The sequence below is a fragment of the Solanum stenotomum genome, chromosome 8 (assembly GCF_019186545.1).
Source record: "Solanum stenotomum isolate F172 chromosome 8, ASM1918654v1, whole genome shotgun sequence".
NCBI lineage: Eukaryota > Viridiplantae > Streptophyta > Magnoliopsida > Solanales > Solanaceae > Solanum > Solanum stenotomum.
In genome coordinates this window covers 35,755,008-35,772,484 of record NC_064289.1, presented here as the reverse complement: position 1 = coordinate 35,772,484, position 17,477 = coordinate 35,755,008, and positions in this window count along the sequence as shown.

The window sequence follows — 17,477 nt, the reverse complement described above, 5'->3', positions numbered from 1 at the left end:
GTCTAAGTATGCTCCATCTATGGTTGCAGATTCGAGGGCTAAGATGATTAAGTTAGTTTCAGGTGTGTCTGAAATGGTGGTGAAAGAGTGTCGAACCACCATGCTCATTAATGAGATGGACATCTCTCGTCTCATCGTACATGCGCAACAAATTGAGGAGGAAAAACATAAGGAAAATTCTAGGGAGGCAAAAAGGGCTAAGAGCGGAGATGGAAATTTCTCTAATACAAGGTCCGAGGAAAAAGGTCGTCCTAGATTCTGACAAAGGTTTTCCGGTCAAGGTTCCTCCAATGCTCCTCCTAAGTTCAACTAAGATAGGGTGTCTAACCCTAAGCCTCAAGGAGGTAATTCTAGTGGATCTTCATTTCCTAGGTCTAATTGCAGTAAGTGTGGAAGTAAGCACGAGGGTAAGTGCCTAGTCGGCACGGATGGTTGCTTTAGTTGTGGTAAGAGTGGTCACAAAATAAGGGATTGCCCAATGCTTGCGGCTAAAGGGAGAGAAGGCAAGCAAGCTACTTGTAGTGGTGCGGGTTCCAATGCTCCTAAACAAAACCACTTCTATGCACTTCAGACTCGTGGTGAACAAGAGAGTTCTCTGGATATAGTCACTGGTATGTTGAAAGTTAACTTGATGTCTATGCTTTACTTGATCCCAGTGCTACCTTGTCGTTTGTGACGTCATATGTGGCTATGAGGTTTGATGTTCTTCTGGATGTGTTATTAGAACCTTTTTATGTCTCTACTCATATTGGAGATTTTATTGTAGCTAAGAGGGTCTATAGAAAGTGTCCCATTTCCTTGTCCCGTAGAGTTACTCTTGTTGGCTTGGTAAAGGTTGATATGTTAGATTTTGATGTTATCTTGGGTATAATTTGGCTGCACTCTTTCTATGTTTTTATAGATTGTAGAACCCGTGTAGTCAACTTTCAGTTCCCGAATGAGCCTATGCTAGAGTGGAAGGGGGGAAATTTTATGCCTAAGGGTCAGTTTGTTTCTTGTCTTAAAGATAGAAAGATGATTTCAAAAGGTTGTTTTACTATCTAATTAGGGTAAGGGATGTCGATTCCAAACCCCTACTCTTGAGTCGGTCCCTGTTGTCAATGAGTTTCCGAAAGTGTTCCCAGATGACTTACCCGGTATTCCTCTCGAGTGGGAAATAGACTTCGGTATTGACCTTTTCCCAGATACTCAACTTATCTCTATTCCTCCTTATCGTATGGCTTCGGCAGAACTTAAGGAGTTGAAAGAACAATTAAAGGATTTGTTGGATAAAGGTTTTATTTGACCGAGTATCTCTCCATGGGGTGCTCCAGTTTTGTTTATTAGAAAGAAAGATGGTTCTCTTCATATGTGTATCGATTATCGAAAGTTGAACGAGGTGACTATTAAGAATAAGTATCCGCTCCCAAGGATAGATGATTTATTTGACCAACTTCAAGGAGCAAGTTATTTTTGTAAGATTGATCATTGATCGGGTTATCACCAATTGAGGTTGAAAGATGATGACATTCCAAAGATGGCTTTTCGAACTCGGTATGGTCATTATGAGTTTTTGGTAATGTCGTGTTAGTTGACTAATGCTCCGGCGACGTTTATGGATTTGATGAATAGAGTGTTTAGACAATACCTTGACACATTTGTGATTGTGTTTATTGATTATATTTTGATCTACTCAAGGAGTGAGGATGAGCATATTGATCATTTGATGATCGTGTTGCAAATTCTTAAGGACCAACAACTTTTTGCAAAGTTTAGCAAATGTGAATTTTTGTGAAGGTCCGTAGCTTTCCTTGGTCACATTGTCTCGAGTAAGGGTATTGAGGTAGATCCTAAGAAGACGGATGCGGTCAAGAGTTGGCGTAAACCTCTAACTCTTTCAAATATTAGAAATTTCTTGGGTTTAGCCAATTACCATAGAGGGTTTGTTGGGGGTTTCTCTTCAATTGCCTCTCATTTAACGGCTTTGACTCAAAAGAAGGCTAAGTTCATATGGTATGAAGCGTGTGAAAAGAGTTTTCAAGATTTGAAAGATAGACTTACTTCCGCTCCGGTGTTGACCTTACCAGAAAGGACGGATGGTTTCGTGGTTTATTATGATGCCTTGAGAATTGGGCTACGGTGTGTACTTATGCAAAATGGGAAAGTTATTGCCTATGCCTCAAGGCAACTTAAAATCCATGAGAATAATTATTTTACTCACGACCTTGAGTTAGCGGCGGTCATTTTTGCTCTAAAGATTTGGAAACACTATTTGTACGGAGTACATGTAGATTTGTTTACCTATCACAAGAGTTTGCAATATGTGTTTAATCAAAAAGATTTGAATATTCACCAAAGAAGGTGGCTTGAGTTATTGAAGGATCATGACATGAGTGTCCTTTATCACCCCGGTAAAGCTAATGTGGTAGCAGATGCTCTTAGTCGGTTATCTATGGGTAGTGTTGCTCATATTGAAGAAGAAAAGAAAGAGTTGGTTGGAGATGTTCATAGATTGGCTCGATTAGGTGTTCAACTAGTGGACTCTACCAAAAGTAGCGTTATGGTTCACAATGGTTTCGAATCATATTTTGTGATGGATGTGAAGGCCAAGCAAGGTCTTGATCCAATTTTGGTTGAATTAAAAGAGACGATGCTTAAGAAATACGTTGAGGATTTCTCCCAAGGGAGAGATGGTGTACTTAGATACCAAAGTCGTTTATCTGTTCAAAATGTGAGTGACCTGAGGAAACAAATTTTAACAGAAGCCCACAGTTCGCGGTATTACATTCACCCAGGAGCCACCAAGATGTACTGTGATTTACGGGAGGTCTATTAGTGGAATGGAATGAAGAAGGATATTGCAGGATTTGTGGCTAAGTGTCCAAATTGCCAACAAGTAAAGGTTGAGCATAAAAAACCAGGAGGTTTGTCCTAATACATTAGAATTCCTACTTGGAAGTGGGAAGACTTGAACATGGACTTTATAGTTGTGTTGCCTCGCACCTGGCGACAACAAGATTCGATTTAGGTGATAGTAGACCGGATGATGAAATCGGCTCATTTCCTTCCCATCAAGGTTTTCTTTTCGGTGGAGGACTATTCCAAGTTGTACTTGAAAGAAATGGTAAGGTTTCATGGAGTGCCTTTGTCCATTATTTTTATTGTGGTACCCAATTCACTTCTCAGTTTTGGAAGTCATTCCAAAAGGTGCTTGGCACTAAGGTTAAGCTTAGCACGACTTTACATCCTCAAACTGATGGGCAAGCAGAGTGTACGATCCAAACTTTGGAAGATATGTTAAGGGCTAGTGTGATCGATTATAAGGGGAATTGGGACGACTATTTGCCATTGATTGAGTTTGCTTACAATAACAATTATCATTCTCAAGTATCGATATGGCTCTATTTGAGGCCTTATATGGTAGGAGGTGTAGATCTCTCAGAGGATGGTTTGAGGTGGGTGAAGTTACCTTAATAGGCCCCAAATTAGTACAAGAGGTCATGGAGAAAGTTCAGCTTATAAGGGAAAAGTTGAAAATGGCTCAAAGTGGGCAAAAGTCCTATGTCGATGTGCGAAGAAGGGATCTAGAATTTGAGGTTAATGATTGGGTTTACTTGAAAATCTCACCCATCAAGGGTATAATGAGGTTTGGTAAGAAGAAGAAGCTTAGTCCCCAGTATGTAGGCCCATATCAGGTTTTGAGGCATGTTGGTAAGGTTATTTATGAGTTAGATTTGTCGAACGAGTTGGCAACAATGCATCCTGTTTTCCATGTCTCTATGTTTAAGAAGTGTGTAGGAGATCCAACTTCCATAGTTTCCCTAGAAGGGTTGGGAGTTGATGAAAGTTTTTCTTATGAAGACGTTCCGGTTGAGATTTTGGACCGGCAAGTTAAGAAATTGAGAAATAAGGAAATAGCTTATGAGATAGTATTGTGGAGGAATCAGTTGGTCGAGGGTTCTACTTTGGAGGCCGAGACCGATATGATGTCCCAATATCCTCATCTCTTTCCTTCTACTCCTATTCTAATTTGAGGTAATGAGTTCCTCTTGGTTTGTCCTTGTTTTAGGAGTCATGTGTTTTTATGTGTTTCCATGATTTCTTTATGTGATGCATGTTCATGAAAACTTGTGTTTTGAAAGAAAAAATGAGTTTACATGCTTGATTTTCCTCATGTTGTTGTGCATTGAGTATGAGTTGCCTATAGACTTCATGAAATGAATTGATGAACATGCTTTAGATTTTTTTTTTTGAGATCGAATTGCATATGAGCTCTATGAGATTGTGTTGAGCATGTTTTTAGCGTGGAGAAGGTAGTTCCTCCTTGAACATGAGTAATGTTGAAAATTCATGCATATTGGGTTGATAGATGTAGTTCCTACTTCCTTATGATGCATTTGATTATGTTGAGCTTAGAGTTGATGTTTCCTCCTTGTATATGTGCATTGCATGCATGATGGGCTGATAGAGTTAATTCTACCCGTCTTATGATATTTTGAGAACGTCCTAGCTTGGAGCCAATAGTTCCTCCTAGGTTGTATGCATTGCATTGTAGGTTGGGTTGTTAGTTCCTTTCCTACTCTTTTAGAACCAGTTTGAGTCACATTCGAGGATGGATGGTCTAAAGGGGGAGATATTGTAACACCCCAAATCCGAAGGAGGGCACCATATCATATTTCAGCATTTCCAGGTGCCATCCATGATGGCCAACCACGGCCCATGGGTTGAACCACAGACCATAGGTGGGTCCATGGGTTGGCCACTCAAAAAATTTCCAGGGTGGGAACAACGACTGGACCTACGGACCGTCGGTAGGTCCACAGTCTGTGGTCCAGGGGTCCGTAGGTTGACCAAAAGACTCTGACCACCATCCACGGTCCACCAGGAGGGGTCGTGGGTCAGACTGGTCTGTGTGTTGGTAGGTCAGTGACAATTGACAGTTAGTTCAGGGGTAGTTAGGTCTTTCCCTAATTATTTAGTTCTTATACTACGTCATTTTACCCTTCACTAAGACACCTATATAAGCTTTTTCAACCCCAAAATTGACCCATTCACTTTATTCTTCCAATTTCTCAAAAAAAAAACGAAAACCAAATCTCCTCTCCAAATATTTCTCTCTCTAGAAACTTGAAGAAGATGAAGATTCAACCTAGGGTTTCAAGTCAAGGCCTCAATTCCTTCATTGAAGTCGAGCATTTGGATTCAAGGTATGATAGTTTTCATCCATGGATTCTTTCCATTCATGGAGTTCCCAAATTCCTCTATTTCAAAAGGTAGAATTCCCCAATTGAGTTAGTGTTATCATGGGTTCTTTTCATTGTTGAATTTAACAATTGCATTATGATCTCTTATTCATGAATTGATGAAATATGATGATTTTATGATGATTTCCCCGTGAACCCATGTAATCCCCATGTTTTCAAGTTATGAATCATATGATGTGGGATTTTGATCTTCAAGGAAGAGTTTCATGAAATTAAGCATGTATTGCAAGCTTTACATGTATTTATGATGAAATCCATATCTAACCCATATTTTCTAAGCATTAATGATTGAAAGTGGCTTTTGAGCCTCAAGAGGTAAATGAACTAAGGTTACTTCAAGAAGTATCGCTTATGAGTTCAACGGTTTTAAGATGAACTTATCTTGCATTGACCATGATGTTATTACTTATGTTTTCTTACTCTTTTATATCATGTTTTAGCTTGGTCAATTGCATGTCTTGAAATGAAATGTCCCTTTTATCATGATTTAAATTTTCTATGCATGACTATCATACTTAGTACAGTGTTTTGTACTAACGCATATTTTTGCCTACATTTCCTCAAATGTAGGGTCCGACAATCAGGGTACTCAGTTTCGTGGTTAGAGGTTGCTTTGAGATACTTCCGAGCTTTGGTGAGTCCTCATTCTTCGAGGACGGAGTTTTATTGTTTTACTTTCTTCCATGTATTTTCTCTATTGAACATGATGTATGGTCTAGGCCTAATTTCATTCTATTGTATTAGATGGCTATGATGAGACAAGTGTTTTAGACTTCCACTTTTGTTTATAAAATGTTTTGGACTTGAACTATTGTTTTACTCTTATGTTCTATTTCTTATGTTATGAGAGCTAAGTGGCTTGTATGGATTCCTTCGAGGTTCTATATTCCATGTTACATCTAGGGTGTACCCCTGGGTCGTGACACCTTAAGGCAAAACCCTAAGAAAAATCAAAGTACAAGACTCCATTCAATATTCTTTTTAAAGGTAAGTTTTTCTCCAAAAATTTCATTCTTTCCAATTCAAATTCCTCCATACAATTATGAATCACTAATGAAAATCATAATTCTTGGCCATCGAGATTTTAAGAAACCAATTTAAGAATCTCAAGAAAGATTTTCTTGATTGTTCTCCTTCAAGCTATGGTTTCAAGGCATCTAATCAAGTTCTTCTTCAAGATTCTTCAAGATACTTCAAAATTCTTCAAGAACCGTATTCTTCCACGTATATAAGAATATCATAGTGTTGGACTAGTTCGTCCTCACGCCCTACATCTATTTTCAAATCAGTAAAAGAGTAATCTAGGACTCTACCCCTAGATTTGAGTATTCTTGAGATGAGTTGATTTCCAGTTCTAGAGTTCCTATTTCTTTTTGAAATTCTACTCCTAATTATTGAATTGCTAGAGGCTATGCATTAACATTCTGAGTTGAGTCATTCATGTCCATAATTTCGCATGAACCCTATGAATTGAGTTATAAATTTTGAGAGGCTTTTTAAAGCCAACACTTCAGTTTTAAACTAAGTTTTTTTGAGGAAGTAAAGATGAATTTTGAGAAAGAGTTGTATTCATGAGTTTCTACATGGTTATTGAGGTCCTCAAGTTGAGTCGTTCATGTCCATAATTCTGCATGAACCCTACAAATTGAGTTATAAGTGTTGAGAGTCTTTGAAAGCCAACCATTGTGTTTCAAACTGAGTTTTGCGAAAAAGTTTAAAGGTTATATTTCATAAAAACTTAACATTTTCTAATGTTATTTTATTCATATATATATATATATATATATATACCTTAGTATATGGTTAGACTTTTAACTTCTTAATAACAACGATGGATTAACCTGTAAATTCCTANTATACCTATGTTAATTATTGGACTTGAAAGATAAGTTCATAAGTGCGTGTTTTCAAGAAGATAAATATGTTTCATGTTTTGAAAAGTATTTCAAGTAATGTAAGATGCCCATTCTTTGTAATGGGTGAATTGAGCACAAATTTATATTAATTATTTTGGGAGTAGTATCGAGCACCGAGTTGGGTTTGAGTCTTTTATGATTTGGAAGTCCCATAGAACTACATAGCCAGCATAGGATATGATAGCATTGATTCTTCATGTGACTCCTCACTGCCTCTAAGAAGGCCAATTAGATGGATCCATAGTCACAAAATCATCCTATACTCCCGGCAAGGTATAGGATGGGCCCTTGCAACATGCGGTAGGACATTGTATCATTGCTAGGCTCATAGTAATTGTTGTCAGTTAGAGAAACTCCCCACAAGTAAAGTATATTATTTTCATGTTGCTTTCATTGTATATTTTAATGTAAAGCATAAATGGTTTTCACTTGATTTTCATGTATTGATTCAGTTGAGTTTCTTTCAGTCATTCAGTTCAGTTATTTGTTTACTCAGCCATATTACATACTCGTACATCCCATGTACTGATAGCATTCGACCTACATCCTTTTATGATGCAGATATAGGTGTTCATTATTAGCAACATGCGGTTCGTTGAGATCACTCTGCACTCCAGTTAGTTTTGGTGAGCCTCCTTGTATTCTAGAGGACTTCACAGTTACTTTTCAGTTAATAGTTTTGAGGTGTCGTGGGTCTTGTTTCGACATCCTTTTTTAATAGTAGATGTTTCACAGATAGACAGTTTTGGAGAGTCTTTCAGTTTCAGATATTTTATTTAAAACTTATGTTTCATACTCAGTATATCTAGTTCAATTTTGAGATTCAGTAAATCATTTTTAAACACTTCTTATTGATGCTTATGTATGCTTAAGTTAGTCTTCCGCTTGTAGTCAGCCAGGATGAGGGTTCGCTTGAGGACCAACAATGGTTCCCGAGTGTCGGCCATGTCCAGGGTGTAGGCTCGGGTCGTGACAAACTTGGTATCAGAGTACTGAGTTCAAGTGTCCAAGGGTGTCCATGAAGCCGTGTCAAGTAGGATCTTATTTATGGTTGTGAGGGTCCCACTTTTATAAATGAGGGACTACATGCATTTAAGAAAGGTTTCCCTTCTTTGATACTCTAAATCATGCAATAGAGCTGTATCATAAGGAATTTATTCAGAACTCGTGTGTTTCTCAGATTCATTCAACTATCTCCCATACTCAAGGTAGTTGAAAAACAAAGTTAGTTCATTATCGATGAGTTATTCTTAGCAAAAGACTTGAGAAAGATGAGATTACAGAGGGTCTTAAGAGAATCCCATGAGTGATCTTAAGTGTTGAGATTCAAAAGAATGCACTCTTATTTCATATGAATTGTGCATTCGAGCTAAAAGCGAGATGTATTCCCAAACTCTTTTCTCTAAACCTTGTTTCAGCTGAGACCCTTATGTGAAAGTGTGTTTTGGTGCTTGGGTAATATTTTCACCCGAAAAAAGATAGTGTGAGTTATGGGATTATAAGTAGTAGTAGTAAGAGTTCCCAAAGTTAGATGAATGCATGCAGAGGTTTAGTAATCTAAGAAAGGGAGATAGTAATGAGGCAAGATATGTTATTATAGTCATGCACCCAGTAGGTTATTAATGGAGAGTTTTCCCTTATGGGTAGACTAAGAAGTAATAATTTTGTATAGAGTTCATGATAGAAGGTAGAGGAATAGTTACTAGTTAGGGTGAGTTAGAGTATACTTTAATTAGAAAGGAGGTTATGATGATGTGTCATTGTATTAGTAATGATCAAGTGTAGGTGTTGAATAGAAGAGCATGAGTATTCATGAGGTGATATCTCTAAGCTAGGATTATGATCTCTAAGGGACAGCCCATAATATACAAAGGGTTATAGAACTAATTAGACAATGATGTATAGTGAATGAGTAAATAGTACTTAAGCCATGCAATTGAATGTGACGATAATTCATAAGTATGTAGACAAAGAGATAAAGATTGACCATGTGTCATGAGATTTTAGTGGGCAAGTGTTTCTTAAGTTGTATCTAGTAGTTGTAAGTTAGTATAGTAAGCGAGTAATCATATTGATATCCGGGTTTAGTAATAAACATTAGGCTTGAATTTGAGATGGAAGCGGTGGTAAAAAGAATAGAAACATGAGGGTGATGATGTTACTTCGAGATCTAATATGGTAGATTTGACATAGAGTAGGTAAGAAATTAAGGTGTTACCTTTTACAAGTGTGAGTGGTACAACTATGAAATTTTAACTTTTAGATGAGAGCAATGAAGTATGGCTAAGTCATTAGATTAACAAGATAATTAAGAGGTGTACCCGAGGTCGTATGCAGTTAGACAAGGTTCTAATTAAGTTAATGATTATTTTTCATATGTGCCTAGATTGTATAATGAGCTATTAATGTGTAATAGGCTGAGGTAAGCATTAATTTTCTTCCCTTAAGAGCTAGATGAAGCAATCTTATAAGCCATTGAGAAGAGGTTAAGAGAAGCATCTTAGAAAGAGGTCTTAGAAGGAGTCTTAGTACCTATTTATGGAGAGTTCAGTAGCCATGAGATAAGTCTTTCCCAAGTATTAAAGTAAATGGAATGTAGACCAGTTTAGAGTTCAGTAGCCACGACATAACTTATCGAGATCTCTTCATTTTTCATCATTTTTAGGTACTTGAACTTTTGTCAAGGTTTTATGAAGTATTATGTTATGGTGCTCTTTTAAAGCACTTGCCCCATTATCATGATCATTCTGATAAGTTTCTTTTCTTCTTCTTCAAAGAGTTTAACATTTGAAATCGATTGATCTATCACACTTTTAACTTATGATAGACTTTGTCCTTCAAGGACTATTTATTAGAGCATTTACAACTTAATTAAAATATTGAGTCAGTAAATACATCTGCCAAACTATTTGCAATATTTGCAAATGAATTATCTCTTGAACTTCAAGTTCATATTTTTTTAACGATGATCTAGATAATTCACCCCACACATAATTTTCAATTGCTAATCATATCTCCCCCTAATGTTAGAAAATCTAACATTTACCCCCAATCTCACTTAGGGATCCATCTTTGTGCATGGTAGAGCAATAAATCATATGTGCGCACATAAAAATTTTAGATGGAAATTATTTGGTTTCTGATCCTGAACCAATTGTGATAGGAGAACCTTATTGGCTAGATGCGTACATGTTAAATAAACCCATCTCATACCAAATTTCATTTAGGAGATTTGTTCTCATAATAAATGGTCTAGTTATAATTGGAGGCATACAATTTCTGCTAAACCAACCAACATTATTAACATAATTTTATAGTTTGGAACTGTGCTCTAAGTTTAACAATTCGAGCAAACAACCTTACAAAAACTAATTTGTAAGTTGATACAAATGCACATATGACCATATCATAGATGCATCTATTAAATCCTAATAGTAAGCGGTCCACATGACAGGTAAAAGGGCTCATATTCACCTTTCTATATGTTCCAAATAATTTCAGGGGATACAATCCCAACCTTAGCTGGTACATTGATTATTTTATCATGAGAATAAGCAACACAAGAGAATTCTTGAAGAATCTTTGATTTCTTCAAAACATATAGTCACGTGAATTCTCAATTTCTTTTGCACCACATTTGAACCGGAATGGCCAACTGGTTATGCCAACTGATATTTATTCTCGTAAACTTTTGGTTTACTTTTGCATGTGATTCCTTCATCATTCCCATATTTTTATACAACAAACAAGAGAAAGGCGGGTAACCTTTTACATAAATATTTATAACCCGCTTTGATTGTAATAATCTGAAGATATTTAATCTTTCAATAATTTACAGTCTCAATATAATAATTTTTTTCTTTTCAATTCCTCTGAAACTTAAAAAGTTTTTTTGAGACTTACTACAACCCCAATATTATGAACTATTTCATTTCTAGATATTAACAAATTACTCCTTTTGAAACTCTCAATTGATTTTGTGTACTGCCACAAATTTCATAACACCATTCTTATGGCGACAATCTCCTTCAAGGAGAAAATTATTATTATTGTCATGGTTAAAATTATTACACGCGAGACTTACTTCTTGACAAGCAATGACAAATTTGTGTTGCCACACAACAAAATTTATTTTGGTCATGGCCACAACCTTTATAGAAAATAATTATTTCTTTCTTTTGTCCTCCATTAGTTCATAATAAAACATACCACAATATTTGTCTAGTACTCAAAGTATATGACCAAAATGATCATTTATGTCAAAATATATATTTTTTCAGTCTCTCAAACTTTCCATAGAGGTGAGATATGACATTTATCCAACAATACACGAACATGTCCTTATCCATATGATCACAAGTCACATTCTCTTAAGAAATGACCATAACCATTTGTACATGCTCCATAAGTTTTTATTAGAAACTCGTTGTCATGCTTTGACTTTATCAATTGATGTGACTCACCTCAACATCACTTTAAGAGGTCAAATGTACTACCACTTTGTCCTTTACTTTGATGGAGGATTTACAATACTTTTCAAATTGGGTTGCACAAAAAACAATGTGCCCAATAACTTTTCATACCACTTTGATAGATAAAATTACATTCACATTTGAAGGATCATCTTAAGAACTCATAATGTTCTTCCTTTTAATTACAACAATGGCGATCATTAACATTTTACCACACTCATATTCATACATTCAACCACTTGTCATTTTTTCAGACATATTATGCACTGCTACCACGTTCACATAAGAGAATGGAGCAAATTAATTGGGCAAATTTCATGACTTTCAGTCAAAAGTATACAACTTTATGTTAGTCATCATCATATCATCACTATAGTGCATTAGGACTTAAACACAATGTCTCTCCCACATAAATATATCTTTGGTCATAAATCAACGGGAGTTGAACCCAACTTTTTATTATCATGGTGCACTGAGACTTTAACTCGATGTCTTACCGACTTGGTGCGGTGAAACTTGAATTCATCATCTTACCCTCAATGAATGTCTTAATAAACCAATTGCATTACCAAAAAAACAAATATTGAATACCATAAATATAATCTGAATTTGACTTAAAAATGAATAAAAATAAACAAAACTAATTAATTAGAATAACATGTCGGAACCATACAAAAGTCCCAAGTTAAAACAAATTAATACATTTTAATAGTCCCTCTCAATATTGTTATGAAGATTATCATAATTTACTAACCATTTTAAAATAACCACAAAATAAGCTTTGTTAGTACAAATAATATATAGGATATGAAGTATACCTTGCAGCCGAAGAATTACTAGGATAATTCATAAAAATCAAGAAATACCTACCATTGATTCTTGACAAAGAATGAGCAACTCGTGCTCATAACGTGTTGTAAAATTAAAGCAAAATAAGACAAGAAATGTTAAAAGATGAAAGCAATAGAAATAAAGAGACAAGAGATGAGAGCTTTTCTTATTCTTTCAAGTATTCAAGTGTTCACCAAATCTTCAAGTTTATACAATATGAACCATTATGCCTCTATTTATAGTGTAACATAGAGGCATACAAGAGGTTAGTCATAAACATGACATTAAACATGAATATAATGGCAAAGGTTATCGAGGTGAAAGGCTACAAGAATAATGATCATAAAGGTGGAGGTTATCTTCATAATGAAGGGAAGTAATGTAGTAACTTCTTGGTGTAGTGGACATCCACAATATATTATTTTATAACAAAAGAGAAATGAAAAGTAATAAGTATAATACCGAAATGTTTGTTTTGTCTCATATGGTGTGTGCCAATACTGATATATAAGAATTTTAATAATTTAAAAAAAAAGCAAAAAAAATTTACTATAATAGTTCTAGTTTGAGTTGGACAAACAGAATACTCATTTACTTGAGACACATCCTAAAAAAATATTTGAAAAAAAATAGGAAATAAAGTATAATTTTATATCTTATATTATATTATATAAAGAGAATACTAGGTCCGCCTATGTGGCAACCTTAGAAATCATCAATTTACTTTTATGTTTTCCTTCGAATTTTTAGGCTTCTTACTCCTATTTTATTTTTACCTTTAAATTCACTTCTTCAACTCTTGCGTAAGTTTGTTGTATTCCTTTTGTTGCGTCTCTTCAACAACTACCTATAAAAACTAGACAAATCATACCCATTATTACCTTCGTCTTCGTGAAAAATTTCATCCCTAATTTTTGTCGAACTTCGCCAATTTCTTGGAAGTTTACTTTGGATCTTCACCAAAAAAATAATGAAACAAAACTATAATTTCCTTGTAGTTTTAAAAGAAAATTATTTCAACTGCTCAATTCTTAAAGAACTGAGCACAATCATGACAATATTTTGGTTCGTACCTATTTCTTTTTGTGGATTTTTCCCTCCGGTCATCACTTTGTTTGAGAACTAATGTTAGTGTTTTATTCAATAATCTGTAAAATTTTATCTTTTATTAATTTGTATTGAATTACTTTTGTGTTTTTGGTTGTGAAATTTTTGTAGCATTCTTCATGGAATCAGAATTGAGGAAAAGACAGTAAAGAGAGAATAAAATCCACCATAACTTGATAAGGTACTTGTACCTATTAATATATTTTAGTGGGAATTGAAATGTTGTTGTATTAATCATATCTCAGAAATGTTGTAAAGTTTGGCCAATATAAAAAATTCACAATGCTTCGAAAAAGTCGTAACTCTTTGAAAAAGTCACGAGCCATTGAAATAGTCACAATCTTTTAATGTGAAAATGTATCTGCTTTTAATATATTTTATATATTTTTTATAATATAAATAAATATGATATGAAATATTTTTTTGGATTTAGGCTTAGACTTTTGGTGTTAGTACTTATCCAGCTTCTTTGAGATAATCAATTAGTCGGACAAATAGTCCATACAACTGCTTTAAAAATATAGTATGAAATATAGAATATGTACTAAATTGGGTGTGAAAAAGAAGAAGAACAGAAAACTTAGAAATTTTTTGTTTTAAAAATGTGGAGAACCCCTTTATTTACAACAAACAAAGGGTAGTATGTACAAGTGTTTATTGTGCCTTATCAAAAAAGTCACAACCTTTGGAAAAATCACAATATTTTGGAAAATATAATATCACCACTCTTTGAAAAAGTAACAACCCTTCTGGAAAGTCACAACTCTTTGGAAAAATCACAACCCTTTGAAAAAGTCACAATCCTTTAATGTGAATATACGTCTTCTTTTAATATATTTTATATTATAATATACAAATAAATATAGAATATGACTAAATTAAGTGTTTTAAGATGAAGATAAAGAAGAAGAATAGAAAACTTAGAAAATTTGTAGTTTAAAAATCTGAGGGAATTCCTCTATTTATCGCGCCAACAAACGTAGAAAGAACATGTGCTTATTGTGTCTTATCAGAAAAGGCACGATTCTTCAGAAAAGTTGCAACTCTTATGAAAGGTCACAACTCTTTAGAAAAGTTACAACCCTTTAGAAAAGTCAGAACACTTCTGAAAAGTTACAATTCTTTAGAAAAGTCACAACTCTTAGGAATAGTCTCAACCATTTTGAAAAGTCACAATCCTTTGAAAAGATCACAACTCATGGGAGAGCACAAAACTTTTGGAAAAGTCACAACCTTTTGAAAAAGTCATAATTCTTTGAAAACATCTCAACCCTTCAATGTTAAAAGGTGTATATTTTTAATATATTTTATTTATAAACTAAATATTTAAATAAAGGGATGTAACATAATATAAAATATTGAATTACTTTTGTGTTTTTTTGTTATGAATTTTTTTTAGCATTCTTCATGGAATTAGAATTGAGGAAAAGCCAATAAAGAGAGAACAAAATCCACTGCAACTTGATATGGTACTTGTACCTATTAATATACTAGTAAAATTACTCGTGCCTCATGCGGGAATTTGATATCATGGAATTTATAAAATAATACTTAAAATCTATCGATCATTAAAACTAAAACACTATATTATCTTACATACAAGATTATGTAGTAAATAACATTAATAATGTAAAGAAAAATGATAATTATAACATCTTATCATTTATCCTTCAGTCAACCATAATTAATTTGATTTTATAATTTATCCTTTTGCTTCTAGGAAGTGTTACTATTTGATATTTATGGGGAATCAAATGAACATCAACCTGAGCTATTAAATTTTCGAATAAATAATAATCGTTGGTGAAGGGATAAATAAATTTTAAAAGACTGAAAAATGAACAAATATTCTAATTCTAACGTGTAGAAAGTTCTGCCCTAACTTTTGTTTTACATATATCATTTTAAAGTTCCTCATTTAAATGTATCATAAGTAATTATTAAAATGAAAAATTAAAGGGAGAATGTATCATATTGGACAACAATTCAACTTATTTTATATGCTTGAAAGAGAAAAATATTACACAAAACTATTCAATTTAATTGGGTATTTATTTAAAATCAACATACCAGAGTGATGGAGTTCAATTTGAAACTACACTTTTATTTTGATTGCAGTGTCGAGAAACACATTTATTACTTCAAGAAAAGTATTTACAACCAGCAGTAAACATGAGAATCTATACATACTTCATATTGAATGTGAGCAATTAATTTATTGTGTAGTTATCTATGTCTTTAGGATTAAAAGAGGCTCCAGTTTAGTCATATTCCTTTATAGGTCATACGGCACATCCTTGAATCCATGTCAAAAGTTTATCAATTTTTGTCTTCTTTTCATGGTTCACTTTGCACATCAAGGCGCGATAAAGTTTTTAAGGTCTTTATGTCCTTACAATGGCATACCAAATATGAATTTTGTCTTCAAGAGATGGTAGTATGGATCTTTAAGGAATTTTTATTGTACCTTCAACAATTTCACTATAGAAAACTTGTGTGTATACTCAATTAATGTATGCTATTTAATTTGTACTAACTGTCACGCCTCGAGGCTACCCCCTTGACGTAAATACGGGACCTAGAATCACGAGTGACCCCAAGCTAACCCTGAGTTGGCATATCATAAGCATACTTAAACAACTAAACAAAAGATAATATATGGAAGCTTAAAACATGAGATAAAACTGAATGATGGGGAATACCCAAATCTGGTCTGAATATATAAATACTGAATAGTTTAGTGATACTAAACAATCAACCAAAACTAAAGCTGAATCTAAAGTTATGTCTGAATAAAGCCTCTAACTGACTAGAGATGTTGGGACATGCCCCCAGCTAACTCTAGAAAAATTGAAACTGAAATGAAAAACTAAAATACGAAAACATGTCTATTGTCCTCGAAGTATGAGGACTCACCACTGAAGCTGCTGATTGTGGATCGAGAATCGATCTACGTGTGATCTGAATGTTGAGGACCTGAACCTATATCATGAAAAGATGTAGCACAGAGTATGCGTCAGTACTTGGAAGGTACTGAGCATGCAGGCTAGGATAGAGCTGAACAAACATATAAACTGAACAAAGCATACTGACCAATGATATAATCTCGAATATACTGAATATATATAGAAATGAACTAACTTAATGCAATGACCAAGTACATAACATGCTGAGACTGAAAACTGTAATATAACTGAAAGTCTAGTCAAATACACTAGAGTCTGACTGTGGGAGCTACTAATGACCGACATAAAACCACGTGAGCTAAATGTGGAGTCCGATGTATACACCCCATCGAGAGGACCCAATATACCTTGCCAGGGATATAAAGGCATGACTGCGTGATCATTAAAACTAATGCCCACAAAGGGGACTTATAAACCTACGGGGCACCTAGTTCTAGAACTATGAGGGTATGTTGAACCCTAGTCCAAGTCGGTCTAAGCCTACTCCCAACTGGAATGTATATAACACATAATTGAAATACTGGATAGCTCAATGTTCTGACATACAAATCTGAGACTGAAACATTTTAAATATTGACAATGAAATATTATTAATTGGAGCATGTATATCTGTTTAAACTGACCTAGCAAGTGTAATTCATGAACTAACGAATCTACACAACTAGGGTTCTGAGTTTCATGCAAAGAACTAAGCAACGATTCCACGAAAACATGATAATCTGATTAGGAATACTCTAATAGCTAAATCACAACTAATATCTAAGGTTTTAGAAACCCTATGTCTAAGCAAGATATAGGAATCAAGAATCTGACTAAATTCTACGGGCCTAGTGAATGAAAGGAATCCACCAATGAAATTCCACATACCCGGTGACAAATTTCACGGATAAATCTTTTGATTTTGGGGCTGGAACTAAAGAAAATTTGCTGCGTGTTCTTGAG